Source organism: Leiobunum rupestre, chromosome 2, assembly GCF_980474605.1.
Source record: "Leiobunum rupestre chromosome 2, qqLeiRupe1.1.hap1, whole genome shotgun sequence".
NCBI lineage: Eukaryota > Metazoa > Arthropoda > Arachnida > Opiliones > Sclerosomatidae > Leiobunum > Leiobunum rupestre.
In genome coordinates, this window is record NC_143385.1 from 86,558,847 (window position 1) to 86,577,200 (window position 18,354).

Consider the following 18,354-nt stretch of genomic DNA (forward strand, 5'->3'; position numbering starts at 1 on the left):
ACAATGAGCGTGAAAAGAGGAGTGTTACTTATATTTACAATGAGCGTGAAAAGAGGAGTGTTACTTATATTTACAATGAGCGTGAAAAGAGGAGTGTTACTTATATTTACAATGAGCGTGAAAAGAGGAGTGTTACTTATATTTACAATGAGCGTGAAAAGAGGAGTGTTACTTATATTTACAATGAGCGTGAAAAGAGGAGTGTTACTTATATTTACAATGAGCGTGAAAAGAGGAGTGTTACTTATATTTACAATGAGCGTGAAAAGAGGAGTGTTACTTATATTTACAATGAGCGTGAAAAGAGGAGTGTTACTTATATTTACAATGAGCGTGAAAAGAGGAGTGTTACTTATATTTACAATGAGCGTGAAAAGAGGAGTGTTACTTATATTTACAATGAGCGTGAAAAGAGGAGTGTTACTTATATTTACAATGAGCGTGAAAAGAGGAGTGTTACTTATATTTACAATGAGCGTGAAAAGAGGAGTGTTACTTATATTTACAATGAGCGTGAAAAGAGAGGAGTGGTACTTATATTTACAATGAGCGTGAAAAGAGAGGAGTGGTACTTTTAGTTACAATGAGCGTGAAAAGAGGAGTGTTACTTATATTTACAATGAGCGTGAAAAGAGGAGTGGTACTTATATTTACAATGAGCGTGAAAAGAGAGGAGTGGTACTTTTATTTACAATGAGCGTGAAAAGAGGAGTGTTACTTTTATTTACAATGAGCGTGAAAAGAGAGGAGTGGTACTTTTATTTACAATGAGCGTGAAAAGAGGAGTGTTACTTTTATTTACAATGAGCGTGAAAAAAGGAGGGACTCTTATATTTACAATGAGCGTGAAAAGAGAGGAGTGGTACTTTATTTACAATGAGCGTGAAAAAAGGAGGGACTCTTATATTTACAATGAGCGTGAAAAGAGAGGAGTGGTACTTTTATTTACAATGAGCGTGAAAAGAGATGAGTGTTACTTTTATTTACAATGAGCGTGAAAAAAGGAGGGACTCTTATATTTACAATGAGCGTGAAAAGAGAGGAGTGATACTTATATTTACAATGAGCGTGAAAAGAGGAGTGTTACTTATATTTACAATGAGCGTGAAAAGAGGAGTGTTACTTATATTTACAATGAGCGTGAAAAGAGGAGTGTTACTTATATTTACAATGAGCGTGAAAAGAGGAGTGTTACTTATATTTACAATGAGCGTGAAAAGAGGAGTGTTACTTATATTTACAATGAGCGTGAAAAGAGGAGTGTTACTTATATTTACAATGAGCGTGAAAAGAGGAGTGTTACTTATATTTACAATGAGCGTGAAAAGAGGAGTGTTACTTATATTTACAATGAGCGTGAAAAGAGGAGTGTTACTTATATTTACAATGAGCGTGAAAAGAGGAGTGTTACTTATATTTACAATGAGCGTGAAAAGAGGAGTGTTACTTATATTTACAATGAGCGTGAAAAGAGGAGTGTTACTTATATTTACAATGAGCGTGAAAAGAGGAGTGATACTTATATTTACAATGAGCGTGAAAAGAGGAGTGTTACTTATATTTACAATGAGCGTGAAAAGAGGAGTGTTACTTATATTTACAATGAGCGTGAAAAGAGGAGTGTTACTTATATTTACAATGAGCGTGAAAAAAGGAGGGACTCTTATATTTACAATGAGCGTGAAAAGAGAGGAGTGGTACTTTTATTTACAATGAGCGTGAAAAGAGATGAGTGTTACTTTTATTTATAATGAGCGTGAAAAAAGGAGGGACTCTTATATTTACCATGAGCGTGAAAAGAGAGGAGTGATACTTATATTTACAATGAGCGTGAAAAGAGGAGTGTTACTTATATTTACAATGAGCGTGAAAAGAGGAGTGTTACTTATATTTACAATGAGCGTGAAAAGAGGAGTGTTACTTATATTTACAATGAGCGTGAAAAGAGGAGTGTTACTTATATTTACAATGAGCGTGAAAAGAGGAGTGTTACTTATATTTACAATGAGCGTGAAAAGAGGAGTGTTACTTATATTTACAATGAGCGTGAAAAGAGGAGTGTTACTTATATTTACAATGAGCGTGAAAAGAGGAGTGTTACTTATATTTACAATGAGCGTGAAAACAGGAGTGTTACTTATATTTACAATGAGCGTGAAAACAGGAGTGTTACTTATATTTACAATGAGCGTGAAAAGAGGAGTGTTACTTATATTTACAATGAGCGTGAAAAGAGGAGTGTTACTTATATTTACAATGAGCGTGAAAAGAGGAGTGTTACTTATATTTACAATGAGCGTGAAAAGAGGAGTGTTACTTATATTTACAATGAGCGTGAAAAGAGGAGTGTTACTTATATTTACAATGAGCGTGAAAAGAGGAGTGTTACTTATATTTACAATGAGCGTGAAAAGAGGAGTGTTACTTATATTTACAATGAGCGTGAAAAGAGGAGTGTTACTTATATTTACAATGAGCGTGAAAAGAGGAGTGTTACTTATATTTACAATGAGCGTGAAAAGAGGAGTGTTACTTATATTTACAATGAGCGTGAAAAGAGGAGTGTTACTTATATTTACAATGAGCGTGAAAAGAGGAGTGTTACTTATATTTACAATGAGCGTGAAAAGAGGAGTGTTACTTATATTTACAATGAGCGTGAAAAGAGGAGTGTTACTTATATTTACAATGAGCGTGAAAAGAGGAGTGTTACTTATATTTACAATGAGCGTGAAAAGAGGAGTGTTACTTATATTTACAATGAGCGTGAAAAGAGGAGTGTTACTTATATTTACAATGAGCGTGAAAAGAGGAGTGTTACTTATATTTACAATGAGCGTGAAAAGAGGAGTGTTACTTATATTTACAATGAGCGTGAAAAGAGGAGTGTTACTTATATTTACAATGAGCGTGAAAAGAGGAGTGTTACTTATATTTACAATGAGCGTGAAAAGAGGAGTGTTACTTATATTTACAATGAGCGTGAAAAGAGGAGTGTTACTTATATTTACAATGAGCGTGAAAAGAGGAGTGTTACTTTTATTTACAATGAGCGTGAAAAGAGAGGAGTGGTACTTTTATTTACAATGAGCGTGAAAAGAGGAGTGTTACTTTTATTTACAATGAGCGTGAAAAAAGGAGGGACTCTTATATTTACAATGAGCGTGAAAAGAGAGGAGTGGTACTTTTATTTACAATGAGCGTGAAAAAAGGAGGGACTCTTATATTTACAATGAGCGTGAAAAGAGAGGAGTGGTACTTTTATTTACAATGAGCGTGAAAAGAGATGAGTGTTACTTTTATTTACAATGAGCGTGAAAAAAGGAGGGACTCTTATATTTACAATGAGCGTGAAAAGAGAGGAGTGATACTTATATTTACAATGAGCGTGAAAAGAGGAGTGTTACTTATATTTACAATGAGCGTGAAAAAAGGAGTGTTACTTATATTTACAATGAGCGTGAAAAGAGGAGTGTTACTTATATTTACAATGAGCGTGAAAAGAGGAGTGTTACTTATATTTACAATGAGCGTGAAAAGAGGAGTGTTACTTATATTTACAATGAGCGTGAAAAGAGGAGTGTTACTTATATTTACAATGAGCGTGAAAAGAGGAGTGTTACTTATATTTACAATGAGCGTGAAAAGAGGAGTGTTACTTATATTTACAATGAGCGTGAAAAGAGGAGTGTTACTTATATTTACAATGAGCGTGAAAACAGGAGTGTTACTTATATTTACAATGAGCGTGAAAAGAGGAGTGTTACTTATATTTACAATGAGCGTGAAAAGAGGAGTGTTACTTATATTTACAATGAGCGTGAAAAGAGGAGTGTTACTTATATTTACAATGAGCGTGAAAAGAGGAGTGTTACTTATATTTACAATGAGCGTGAAAAGAGGAGTGTTACTTATATTTACAATGAGCGTGAAAAGAGTTGTGTTACTTATATTTACAATGAGCGTGAAAAGAGGAGTGTTACTTATATTTACAATGAGCGTGAAAAGAGGAGTGTTACTTATATTTACAATGAGCGTGAAAAGAGGAGTGTTACTTATATTTACAATGAGCGTGAAAAGAGGAGTGTTACTTATATTTACAATGAGCGTGAAAAGAGGAGTGTTACTTATATTTACAATGAGCGTGAAAAGAGGAGTGTTACTTATATTTACAATGAGCGTGAAAAGAGGAGTGTTACTTTTATTTACAATGAGCGTGAAAAGAGAGGAGTGGTACTTTTATTTACAATGAGCGTGAAAAGAGGAGTGTTACTTTTATTTACAATGAGCGTGAAAAAAGGAGGGACTCTTATATTTACAATGAGCGTGAAAAGAGAGGAGTGGTACTTTTATTTACAATGAGCGTGAAAAAAGGAGGGACTCTTATATTTACAATGAGCGTGAAAAGAGAGGAGTGGTACTTTTATTTACAATGAGCGTGAAAAGAGATGAGTGTTACTTTTATTTACAATGAGCGTGAAAAAAGGAGGGACTCTTATATTTACAATGAGCGTGAAAAGAGAGGAGTGATACTTATATTTACAATGAGCGTGAAAAGAGGAGTGTTACTTATATTTACAATGAGCGTGAAAAGAGGAGTGTTACTTATATTTACAATGAGCGTGAAAAGAGGAGTGTTACTTATATTTACAATGAGCGTGAAAAGAGGAGTGTTACTTATATTTACAATGAGCGTGAAAAGAGGAGTGTTACTTATATTTACAATGAGCGTGAAAAGAGGAGTGTTACTTATATTTACAATGAGCGTGAAAAGAGGAGTGTTACTTATATTTACAATGAGCGTGAAAACAGGAGTGTTACTTATATTTACAATGAGCGTGAAAAGAGGAGTGTTACTTATATTTACAATGAGCGTGAAAAAAAGGAGTGTAACTTATATTTACAATGAGCGTGAAAAGAGGAGTGTTACTTATATTTACAATGACCGTGAAAAGAGGAGTGTTACTTATATTTACAATGAGCGTGAAAAGAGGAGTGTTACTTATATTTACAATGAGCGTGAAAAGAGGAGTGTTACTTATATTTACAATTAGCGTGAAAAGAGGAGTGTTACTTATATTTACAATGAGCGTGAAAAGAGGAGTGTTACTTATATTTACAATGAGCGTGAAAAGAGGAGTGTTACTTATATTTACAATGAGCGTGAAAAGAGGAGTGTTACTTATATTTACAATGAGCGTGAAAAGAGGAGTGTTACTTATATTTACAATGAGCGTGAAAAGAGGAGTGTTACTTATATTTACAATGAGCGTGAAAAGAGGAGTGTTACTTTTATTTACAATGAGCGTGAAAAGAGAGGAGTGGTACTTTTATTTACAATGAGCGTGAAAAGAGGAGTGTTACTTTTATTTACAATGAGCGTGAAAAAAGGAGGGACTCTTATATTTACAATGAGCGTGAAAAGAGAGGAGTGGTACTTTTATTTACAATGAGCGTGAAAAAAGGAGGGACTCTTATATTTACAATGAGCGTGAAAAGAGAGGAGTGGTACTTTTATTTACAATGAGCGTGAAAAGAGATGAGTGTTACTTTTATTTACAATGAGCGTGAAAAAAGGAGGGACTCTTATATTTACAATGAGCGTGAAAAGAGAGGAGTGATACTTATATTTACAATGAGCGTGAAAAGAGGAGTGTTACTTATATTTACAATGAGCGTGAAAAGAGGAGTGTTACTTATATTTACAATGAGCGTGAAAAGAGGAGTGTTACTTATATTTACAATGAGCGTGAAAAGAGGAGTGTTACTTATATTTACAATGAGCGTGAAAAGAGGAGTGTTACTTATATTTACAATGAGCGTGAAAAGAGGAGTGTTACTTATATTTACAATGAGCGTGAAAAGAGGAGTGTTACTTTTATTTACAATGAGCGTGAAAAGAGAGGAGTGGTACTTTTATTTACAATGAGCGTGAAAAGAGGAGTGTTACTTTTATTTACAATGAGCGTGAAAAAAGGAGGGACTCTTATATTTACAATGAGCGTGAAAAGAGGAGTGTTACTTATATTTACAATGAGCGTGAAAAGAGGAGTGTTACTTATATTTACAATGAGCGTGAAAAGAGGAGTGTTACTTATATTTACAATGAGCGTGAAAAGAGGAGTGTTACTTATATTTACAATGAGCGTGAAAAGAGGAGTGTTACTTATATTTACAATGAGCGTGAAAAGAGGAGTGTTACTTATATTTACAATGAGCGTGAAAAGAGGAGTGTTACTTATATTTACAATGAGCGTGAAAAGAGGAGTGTTACTTATATTTACAATGAGCGTGAAAAGAGAAGTGTTACTTTTATTTACAATGAGCGTGAAAAGAGAGGAGTGGTACTTTTATTTACAATGAGCGTGAAAAGAGGAGTGTTACTTTTATTTACAATGAGCGTGAAAAAAGGAGGGACTCTTATATTTACAATGAGCGTGAAAAGAGAGGAGTGGTACTTTTATTTACAATGAGCGTGAAAAAAGGAGGGACTCTTATATTTACAATGAGCGTGAAAAGAGAGGAGTGGTACTTTTATTTACAATGAGCGTGAAAAGAGATGAGTGTTACTTTTATTTACAATGAGCGTGAAAAAAGGAGGGACTCTTATATTTACAATGAGCGTGAAAAGAGAGGAGTGATACTTATATTTACAATGAGCGTGAAAAGAGGAGTGTTACTTATATTTACAATGAGCGTGAAAAGAGGAGTGTTACTTATATTTACAATGAGCGTGAAAAGAGGAGTGTTACTTATATTTACAATGAGCGTGAAAAGAGGAGTGTTACTTATATTTACAATGAGCGTAAAAAGAGGAGTGTTACTTATATTTACAATGAGCGTGAAAAGAGGAGTGTTACTTATATTTACAATGAGCGTGAAAAGAGGAGTGTTACTTTTATTTACAATGAGCGTGAAAAGAGAGGAGTGGTACTTTTATTTACAATGAGCGTGAAAAGAGGAGTGTTACTTTTATTTACAATGAGCGTGAAAAAAGGAGGGACTCTTATATTTACAATGAGCGTGAAAAGAGAGGAGTGGTACTTTTATTTACAATGAGCGTGAAAAAAGGAGGGACTCTTATATTTACAATGAGCGTGAAAAGAGAGGAGTGGTACTTTTATTTACAATGAGCGTGAAAAGAGATGAGTGTTACTTTTATTTACAATGAGCGTGAAAAAAGGAGGGACTCTTATATTTACAATGAGCGTGAAAAGAGAGGAGTGATACTTATATTTACAATGAGCGTGAAAAGAGGAGTGTTACTTATATTTACAATGAGCGTGAAAAGAGGAGTGTTACTTATATTTACAATGAGCGTGAAAAGAGGAGTGTTACTTATATTTACAATGAGCGTGAAAAGAGGAGTGTTACTTATATTTACAATGAGCGTGAAAAGAGGAGTGTTACTTATATTTACAATGAGCGTGAAAAGAGGAGTGTTACTTTTATTTACAATGAGCGTGAAAAGAGAGGAGTGGTACTTTTATTTACAATGAGCGTGAAAAGAGGAGTGTTACTTTTATTTACAATGAGCGTGAAAAAAGGAGGGACTCTTATATTTACAATGAGCGTGAAAAGAGGAGTGTTACTTATATTTACAATGAGCGTGAAAAGAGGAGTGTTACTTATATTTACAATGAGCGTGAAAAGAGGAGTGTTACTTATATTTACAATGAGCGTGAAAAGAGGAGTGTTACTTATATTTACAATGAGCGTGAAAAGAGGAGTGTTACTTATATTTACAATGAGCGTGAAAAGAGGAGTGTTACTTTTATTTACAATGAGCGTGAAAAGAGGAGTGTTACTTTTATTTACAATGAGCGTGAAAAAAGGAGGGACTCTTATATTTACAATGAGCGTGAAAAGAGAGGAGTGGTACTTTTATTTACAATGAGCGTGAAAAGAGGAGTGTTACTTATATTTACAATGAGCGTGAAAAGAGAGGAGTGGTACTTATATTTACAATGAGCGTGAAAAGAGAGGAGTGGTACTTTTATTTACAATGAGCGTGAAAAGAGGAGTGTTACTTATATTTACAATGAGCGTGAAAAGAGGAGTGGTACTTATATTTACAATGAGCGTGAAAAAAGAGGAGTGGTACTTTTATTTACAATGAGCGTGAAAAGAGGAGTGTTACTTATATTTACAATGAGCGTGAAAAGAGGAGTGTTACTTATATTTACAATGAGCGTGAAAAGAGGAGTGTTACTTATATTTACAATGAGCGTGAAAAGAGGAGTGTTACTTATATTTACAATGAGCGTGAAAAGAGGAGTGTTACTTATATTTACAATGAGCGTGAAAAGAGGAGTGTTACTTATATTTACAATGAGCGTGAAAAGAGAGGAGTGGTACTTATATTTACAATGAGCGTGAAAAGAGAGGAGTGGTACTTTTATTTACAATGAGCGTGAAAAGAGGAGTGTTACTTATATTTACAATGAGCGTGAAAAGAGGAGTGGTACTTATATTTACAATGAGCGTGAAAAGAGAGGAGTGGTACTTTTATTTACAATGAGCGTGAAAAGAGGAGTGTTACTTATATTTACAATGAGCGTGAAAAGAGAGGAGTGGTACTTTTATTTACAATGAGCGTGAAAAGAGGAGTGTTACTTATATTTACAATGAGCGTGAAAAGAGGAGTGTTACTTATATTTACAATGAGCGTGAAAAGAGAGGAGTGGTACTTATATTTACAATGAGCGTGAAAAGAGAGGAGTGGTACTTTTATTTACAATGAGCGTGAAAAGAGGAGTGTTACTTATATTTACAATGAGCGTGAAAAGAGAGGAGTGGTACTTTTATTTACAATGAGCGTGAAAAGAGGAGTGTTACTTATATTTACAATGAGCGTGAAAAGAGGAGTGTTACTTATATTTACAATGAGCGTGAAAAGAGAGGAGTGGTACTTATATTTACAATGAGCGTGAAAAGAGAGGAGTGGTACTTTTATTTACAATGAGCGTGAAAAGAGGAGTGTTACTTATATTTACAATGAGCGTGAAAAGAGAGGAGTGGTACTTTTATTTACAATGAGCGTGAAAAGAGGAGTGTTACTTATATTTACAATGAGCGTGAAAAGAGGAGTGTTACTTATATTTACAATGAGCGTGAAAAGAGAGGAGTGGTACTTATATTTACAATGAGCGTGAAAAGAGAGGAGTGGTACTTTTATTTACAATGAGCGTGAAAAGAGGAGTGTTACTTATATTTACAATGAGCGTGAAAAGAGGAGTGGTACTTATATTTACAATGAGCGTGAAAAAAGAGGAGTGGTACTTTTATTTACAATGAGCGTGAAAAGAGGAGTGTTACTTATATTTACAATGAGCGTGAAAAGAGGAGTGTTACTTATATTTACAATGAGCGTGAAAAGAGGAGTGTTACTTATATTTACAATGAGCGTGAAAAGAGGAGTGTTACTTATATTTACAATGAGCGTGAAAAGAGGAGTGTTACTTATATTTACAATGAGCGTGAAAAGAGGAGTGTTACTTATATTTACAATGAGCGTGAAAAGAGAGGAGTGGTACTTATATTTACAATGAGCGTGAAAAGAGAGGAGTGGTACTTTTATTTACAATGAGCGTGAAAAGAGGAGTGTTACTTATATTTACAATGAGCGTGAAAAGAGGAGTGGTACTTATATTTACAATGAGCGTGAAAAGAGAGGAGTGGTACTTTTATTTACAATGAGCGTGAAAAGAGGAGTGTTACTTATATTTACAATGAGCGTGAAAAGAGGAGTGTTACTTATATTTACAATGAGCGTGAAAAGAGGAGTGTTACTTATATTTACAATGAGCGTGAAAAGAGGAGTGTTACTTATATTTACAATGAGCGTGAAAAGAGGAGTGTTACTTATATTTACAATGAGCGTGAAAAGAGGAGTGTTACTTATATTTACAATGAGCGTGAAAAGAGGAGTGTTACTTATATTTACAATGAGCGTGAAAAGAGGAGTGTTACTTATATTTACAATGAGCGTGAAAAGAGGAGTGTTACTTATATTTACAATGAGCGTGAAAAGAGGAGTGTTACTTATATTTACAATGAGCGTGAAAAGAGGAGTGTTACTTATATTTACAATGAGCGTGAAAAGAGGAGTGTTACTTATATTTACAATGAGCGTGAAAAGAGGAGTGTTACTTATATTTACAATGAGCGTGAAAAGAGGAGTGTTACTTATATTTACAATGAGCGTGAAAAGAGGAGTGTTACTTATATTTACAATGAGCGTGAAAAGAGGAGTGTTACTTATATTTACAATGAGCGTGAAAAGAGGAGTGTTACTTATATTTACAATGAGCGTGAAAAGAGGAGTGTTACTTATATTTACAATGAGCGTGAAAAGAGGAGTGTTACTTATATTTACAATGAGCGTGAAAAGAGAGGAGTGGTACTTATATTTACAATGAGCGTGAAAAGAGAGGAGTGGTACTTTTAGTTACAATGAGCGTGAAAAGAGGAGTGTTACTTATATTTACAATGAGCGTGAAAAGAGGAGTGGTACTTATATTTACAATGAGCGTGAAAAGAGAGGAGTGGTACTTTTATTTACAATGAGCGTGAAAAGAGGAGTGTTACTTTTATTTACAATGAGCGTGAAAAGAGAGGAGTGGTACTTTTATTTACAATGAGCGTGAAAAGAGGAGTGTTACTTTTATTTACAATGAGCGTGAAAAAAGGAGGGACTCTTATATTTACAATGAGCGTGAAAAGAGAGGAGTGGTACTTTATTTACAATGAGCGTGAAAAAAGGAGGGACTCTTATATTTACAATGAGCGTGAAAAGAGAGGAGTGGTACTTTTATTTACAATGAGCGTGAAAAGAGATGAGTGTTACTTTTATTTACAATGAGCGTGAAAAAAGGAGGGACTCTTATATTTACAATGAGCGTGAAAAGAGAGGAGTGATACTTATATTTACAATGAGCGTGAAAAGAGGAGTGTTACTTATATTTACAATGAGCGTGAAAAGAGGAGTGTTACTTATATTTACAATGAGCGTGAAAAGAGGAGTGTTACTTATATTTACAATGAGCGTGAAAAGAGGAGTGTTACTTATATTTACAATGAGCGTGAAAAGAGGAGTGTTACTTATATTTACAATGAGCGTGAAAAGAGGAGTGTTACTTATATTTACAATGAGCGTGAAAAGAGGAGTGTTACTTATATTTACAATGAGCGTGAAAAGAGGAGTGTTACTTATATTTACAATGAGCGTGAAAAGAGGAGTGTTACTTATATTTACAATGAGCGTGAAAAGAGGAGTGTTACTTATATTTACAATGAGCGTGAAAAGAGGAGTGTTACTTATATTTACAATGAGCGTGAAAAGAGGAGTGTTACTTATATTTACAATGAGCGTGAAAAGAGGAGTGATACTTATATTTACAATGAGCGTGAAAAGAGGAGTGTTACTTATATTTACAATGAGCGTGAAAAGAGGAGTGTTACTTATATTTACAATGAGCGTGAAAAGAGGAGTGTTACTTATATTTACAATGAGCGTGAAAAAAGGAGGGACTCTTATATTTACAATGAGCGTGAAAAGAGAGGAGTGGTACTTTTATTTACAATGAGCGTGAAAAGAGATGAGTGTTACTTTTATTTATAATGAGCGTGAAAAAAGGAGGGACTCTTATATTTACCATGAGCGTGAAAAGAGAGGAGTGATACTTATATTTACAATGAGCGTGAAAAGAGGAGTGTTACTTATATTTACAATGAGCGTGAAAAGAGGAGTGTTACTTATATTTACAATGAGCGTGAAAAGAGGAGTGTTACTTATATTTACAATGAGCGTGAAAAGAGGAGTGTTACTTATATTTACAATGAGCGTGAAAAGAGGAGTGTTACTTATATTTACAATGAGCGTGAAAAGAGGAGTGTTACTTATATTTACAATGAGCGTGAAAAGAGGAGTGTTACTTATATTTACAATGAGCGTGAAAAGAGGAGTGTTACTTATATTTACAATGAGCGTGAAAACAGGAGTGTTACTTATATTTACAATGAGCGTGAAAACAGGAGTGTTACTTATATTTACAATGAGCGTGAAAAGAGGAGTGTTACTTATATTTACAATGAGCGTGAAAAGAGGAGTGTTACTTATATTTACAATGAGCGTGAAAAGAGGAGTGTTACTTATATTTACAATGAGCGTGAAAAGAGGAGTGTTACTTATATTTACAATGAGCGTGAAAAGAGGAGTGTTACTTATATTTACAATGAGCGTGAAAAGAGGAGTGTTACTTATATTTACAATGAGCGTGAAAAGAGGAGTGTTACTTATATTTACAATGAGCGTGAAAAGAGGAGTGTTACTTATATTTACAATGAGCGTGAAAAGAGGAGTGTTACTTATATTTACAATGAGCGTGAAAAGAGGAGTGTTACTTATATTTACAATGAGCGTGAAAAGAGGAGTGTTACTTATATTTACAATGAGCGTGAAAAGAGGAGTGTTACTTATATTTACAATGAGCGTGAAAAGAGGAGTGTTACTTATATTTACAATGAGCGTGAAAAGAGGAGTGTTACTTATATTTACAATGAGCGTGAAAAGAGGAGTGTTACTTATATTTACAATGAGCGTGAAAAGAGGAGTGTTACTTATATTTACAATGAGCGTGAAAAGAGGAGTGTTACTTATATTAACAATGAGCGTGAAAAGAGGAGTGTTACTTATATTTACAATGAGCGTGAAAAGAGGAGTGTTACTTATATTTACAATGAGCGTGAAAAGAGGAGTGTTACTTATATTTACAATGAGCGTGAAAAGAGGAGTGTTACTTATATTTACAATGAGCGTGAAAAGAGGAGTGTTACTTATATTTACAATGAGCGTGAAAAGAGGAGTGTTACTTATATTTACAATGAGCGTGAAAAGAGGAGTGTTACTTTTATTTACAATGAGCGTGAAAAGAGAGGAGTGGTACTTTTATTTACAATGAGCGTGAAAAGAGGAGTGTTACTTTTATTTACAATGAGCGTGAAAAAAGGAGGGACTCTTATATTTACAATGAGCGTGAAAAGAGAGGAGTGGTACTTTTATTTACAATGAGCGTGAAAAAAGGAGGGACTCTTATATTTACAATGAGCGTGAAAAGAGAGGAGTGGTACTTTTATTTACAATGAGCGTGAAAAGAGATGAGTGTTACTTTTATTTACAATGAGCGTGAAAAAAGGAGGGACTCTTATATTTACAATGAGCGTGAAAAGAGAGGAGTGATACTTATATTTACAATGAGCGTGAAAAGAGGAGTGTTACTTATATTTACAATGAGCGTGAAAAAAGGAGTGTTACTTATATTTACAATGAGCGTGAAAAGAGGAGTGTTACTTATATTTACAATGAGCGTGAAAAGAGGAGTGTTACTTATATTTACAATGAGCGTGAAAAGAGGAGTGTTACTTATATTTACAATGAGCGTGAAAAGAGGAGTGTTACTTATATTTACAATGAGCGTGAAAAGAGGAGTGTTACTTATATTTACAATGAGCGTGAAAAGAGGAGTGTTACTTATATTTACAATGAGCGTGAAAAGAGGAGTGTTACTTATATTTACAATGAGCGTGAAAACAGGAGTGTTACTTATATTTACAATGAGCGTGAAAAGAGGAGTGTTACTTATATTTACAATGAGCGTGAAAAGAGGAGTGTTACTTATATTTACAATGAGCGTGAAAAGAGGAGTGTTACTTATATTTACAATGAGCGTGAAAAGAGGAGTGTTACTTATATTTACAATGAGCGTGAAAAGAGGAGTGTTACTTATATTTACAATGAGCGTGAAAAGAGTTGTGTTACTTATATTTACAATGAGCGTGAAAAGAGGAGTGTTACTTATATTTACAATGAGCGTGAAAAGAGGAGTGTTACTTATATTTACAATGAGCGTGAAAAGAGGAGTGTTACTTATATTTACAATGAGCGTGAAAAGAGGAGTGTTACTTATATTTACAATGAGCGTGAAAAGAGGAGTGTTACTTATATTTACAATGAGCGTGAAAAGAGGAGTGTTACTTATATTTACAATGAGCGTGAAAAGAGGAGTGTTACTTTTATTTACAATGAGCGTGAAAAGAGAGGAGTGGTACTTTTATTTACAATGAGCGTGAAAAGAGGAGTGTTACTTTTATTTACAATGAGCGTGAAAAAAGGAGGGACTCTTATATTTACAATGAGCGTGAAAAGAGAGGAGTGGTACTTTTATTTACAATGAGCGTGAAAAAAGGAGGGACTCTTATATTTACAATGAGCGTGAAAAGAGAGGAGTGGTACTTTTATTTACAATGAGCGTGAAAAGAGATGAGTGTTACTTTTATTTACAATGAGCGTGAAAAAAGGAGGGACTCTTATATTTACAATGAGCGTGAAAAGAGAGGAGTGATACTTATATTTACAATGAGCGTGAAAAGAGGAGTGTTACTTATATTTACAATGAGCGTGAAAAGAGGAGTGTTACTTATATTTACAATGAGCGTGAAAAGAGGAGTGTTACTTATATTTACAATGAGCGTGAAAAGAGGAGTGTTACTTATATTTACAATGAGCGTGAAAAGAGGAGTGTTACTTATATTTACAATGAGCGTGAAAAGAGGAGTGTTACTTATATTTACAATGAGCGTGAAAAGAGGAGTGTTACTTATATTTACAATGAGCGTGAAAACAGGAGTGTTACTTATATTTACAATGAGCGTGAAAAGAGGAGTGTTACTTATATTTACAATGAGCGTGAAAAGAGGAGTGTTACTTATATTTACAATGAGCGTGAAAAGAGGAGTGTTACTTATATTTACAATGACCGTGAAAAGAGGAGTGTTACTTATATTTACAATGAGCGTGAAAAGAGGAGTGTTACTTATATTTACAATGAGCGTGAAAAGAGGAGTGTTACTTATATTTACAATTAGCGTGAAAAGAGGAGTGTTACTTATATTTACAATGAGCGTGAAAAGAGGAGTGTTACTTATATTTACAATGAGCGTGAAAAGAGGAGTGTTACTTATATTTACAATGAGCGTGAAAAGAGGAGTGTTACTTATATTTACAATGAGCGTGAAAAGAGGAGTGTTACTTATATTTACAATGAGCGTGAAAAGAGGAGTGTTACTTATATTTACAATGAGCGTGAAAAGAGGAGTGTTACTTTTATTTACAATGAGCGTGAAAAGAGAGGAGTGGTACTTTTATTTACAATGAGCGTGAAAAGAGGAGTGTTACTTTTATTTACAATGAGCGTGAAAAAAGGAGGGACTCTTATATTTACAATGAGCGTGAAAAGAGAGGAGTGGTACTTTTATTTACAATGAGCGTGAAAAAAGGAGGGACTCTTATATTTACAATGAGCGTGAAAAGAGAGGAGTGGTACTTTTATTTACAATGAGCGTGAAAAGAGATGAGTGTTACTTTTATTTACAATGAGCGTGAAAAAAGGAGGGACTCTTATATTTACAATGAGCGTGAAAAGAGAGGAGTGATACTTATATTTACAATGAGCGTGAAAAGAGGAGTGTTACTTATATTTACAATGAGCGTGAAAAGAGGAGTGTTACTTATATTTACAATGAGCGTGAAAAGAGGAGTGTTACTTATATTTACAATGAGCGTGAAAAGAGGAGTGTTACTTATATTTACAATGAGCGTGAAAAGAGGAGTGTTACTTATATTTACAATGAGCGTGAAAAGAGGAGTGTTACTTATATTTACAATGAGCGTGAAAAGAGGAGTGTTACTTTTATTTACAATGAGCGTGAAAAGAGAGGAGTGGTACTTTTATTTACAATGAGCGTGAAAAGAGGAGTGTTACTTTTATTTACAATGAGCGTGAAAAAAGGAGGGACTCTTATATTTACAATGAGCGTGAAAAGAGGAGTGTTACTTATATTTACAATGAGCGTGAAAAGAGGAGTGTTACTTATATTTACAATGAGCGTGAAAAGAGGAGTGTTACTTATATTTACAATGAGCGTGAAAAGAGGAGTGTTACTTATATTTACAATGAGCGTGAAAAGAGGAGTGTTACTTATATTTACAATGAGCGTGAAAAGAGGAGTGTTACTTATATTTACAATGAGCGTGAAAAGAGGAGTGTTACTTATATTTACAATGAGCGTGAAAAGAGGAGTGTTACTTATATTTACAATGAGCGTGAAAAGAGAAGTGTTACTTTTATTTACAATGAGCGTGAAAAGAGAGGAGTGGTACTTTTATTTACAATGAGCGTGAAAAGAGGAGTGTTACTTTTATTTACAATGAGCGTGAAAAAAGGAGGGACTCTTATATTTACAATGAGCGTGAAAAGAGAGGAGTGGTACTTTTATTTACAATGAGCGTGAAAAAAGGAGGGACTCTTATATTTACAATGAGCGTGAAAAGAGAGGAGTGGTACTTTTATTTACAATGAGCGTGAAAAGAGATGAGTGTTACTTTTATTTACAATGAGCGTGAAAAAAGGAGGGACTCTTATATTTACAATGAGCGTGAAAAGAGAGGAGTGATACTTATATTTACAATGAGCGTGAAAAGAGGAGTGTTACTTATATTTACAATGAGCGTGAAAAGAGGAGTGTTACTTATATTTACAATGAGCGTGAAAAGAGGAGTGTTACTTATATTTACAATGAGCGTGAAAAGAGGAGTGTTACTTATATTTACAATGAGCGTAAAAAGAGGAGTGTTACTTATATTTACAATGAGCGTGAAAAGAGGAGTGTTACTTATATTTACAATGAGCGTGAAAAGAGGAGTGTTACTTTTATTTACAATGAGCGTGAAAAGAGAGGAGTGGTACTTTTATTTACAATGAGCGTGAAAAGAGGAGTGTTACTTTTATTTACAATGAGCGTGAAAAAAGGAGGGACTCTTATATTTACAATGAGCGTGAAAAGAGAGGAGTGGTACTTTTATTTACAATGAGCGTGAAAAAAGGAGGGACTCTTATATTTACAATGAGCGTGAAAAGAGAGGAGTGGTACTTTTATTTACAATGAGCGTGAAAAGAGATGAGTGTTACTTTTATTTACAATGAGCGTGAAAAAAGGAGGGACTCTTATATTTACAATGAGCGTGAAAAGAGAGGAGTGATACTTATATTTACAATGAGCGTGAAAAGAGGAGTGTTACTTATATTTACAATGAGCGTGAAAAGAGGAGTGTTACTTATATTTACAATGAGCGTGAAAAGAGGAGTGTTACTTATATTTACAATGAGCGTGAAAAGAGGAGTGTTACTTATATTTACAATGAGCGTGAAAAGAGGAGTGTTACTTATATTTACAATGAGCGTGAAAAGAGGAGTGTTACTTTTATTTACAATGAGCGTGAAAAGAGAGGAGTGGTACTTTTATTTACAATGAGCGTGAAAAGAGGAGTGTTACTTTTATTTACAATGAGCGTGAAAAAAGGAGGGACTCTTATATTTACAATGAGCGTGAAAAGAGGAGTGTTACTTATATTTACAATGAGCGTGAAAAGAGGAGTGTTACTTATATTTACAATGAGCGTGAAAAGAGGAGTGTTACTTATATTTACAATGAGCGTGAAAAGAGGAGTGTTACTTATATTTACAATGAGCGTGAAAAGAGGAGTGTTACTTATATTTACAATGAGCGTGAAAAGAGGAGTGTTACTTATATTTACAATGAGCGTGAAAAGAGGAGTGTTACTTATATTTACAATGAGCGTGAAAAGAGGAGTGTTACTTTTATTTACAATGAGCGTGAAAAGAGAGGAGTGGTACTTTTATTTACAATGAGCGTGAAAAGAGGAGTGTTACTTTTATTTACAATGAGCGTGAAAAAAGGAGGGACTCTTATATTTACAATGAGCGTGAAAAGAGAGGAGTGGTACTTTTATTTACAATGAGCGTGAAAAGAGATGAGTGTTACTTTTATTTACAATGAGCGTGAAAAAAGGAGGGACTCTTATATTTACAATGAGCGTGAAAAGAGAGGAGTGATACTTATATTTACAATGAGCGTGAAAAGAGGAGTGTTACTTATATTTACAATGAGCGTGAAAAGAGGAGTGTTACTTATATTTACAATGAGCGTGAAAAGAGGAGTGTTACTTATATTTACAATGAGCGTGAAAAGAGGAGTGTTACTTATATTTACAATGAGCGTGAAAAGAGGAGTGTTACTTATATTTACAATGAGCGTGAAAAGAGGAGTGTTACTTATATTTACAATGAGCGTGAAAAGAGGAGTGTTACTTATATTTACAATGAGCGTGAAAAGAGGAGTGTTACTTATATTTACAATGAGCGTGAAAAGAGGAGTGTTACTTATATTTACAATGAGCGTGAAAAGAGGAGTGTTACTTTTATTTACAATGAGCGT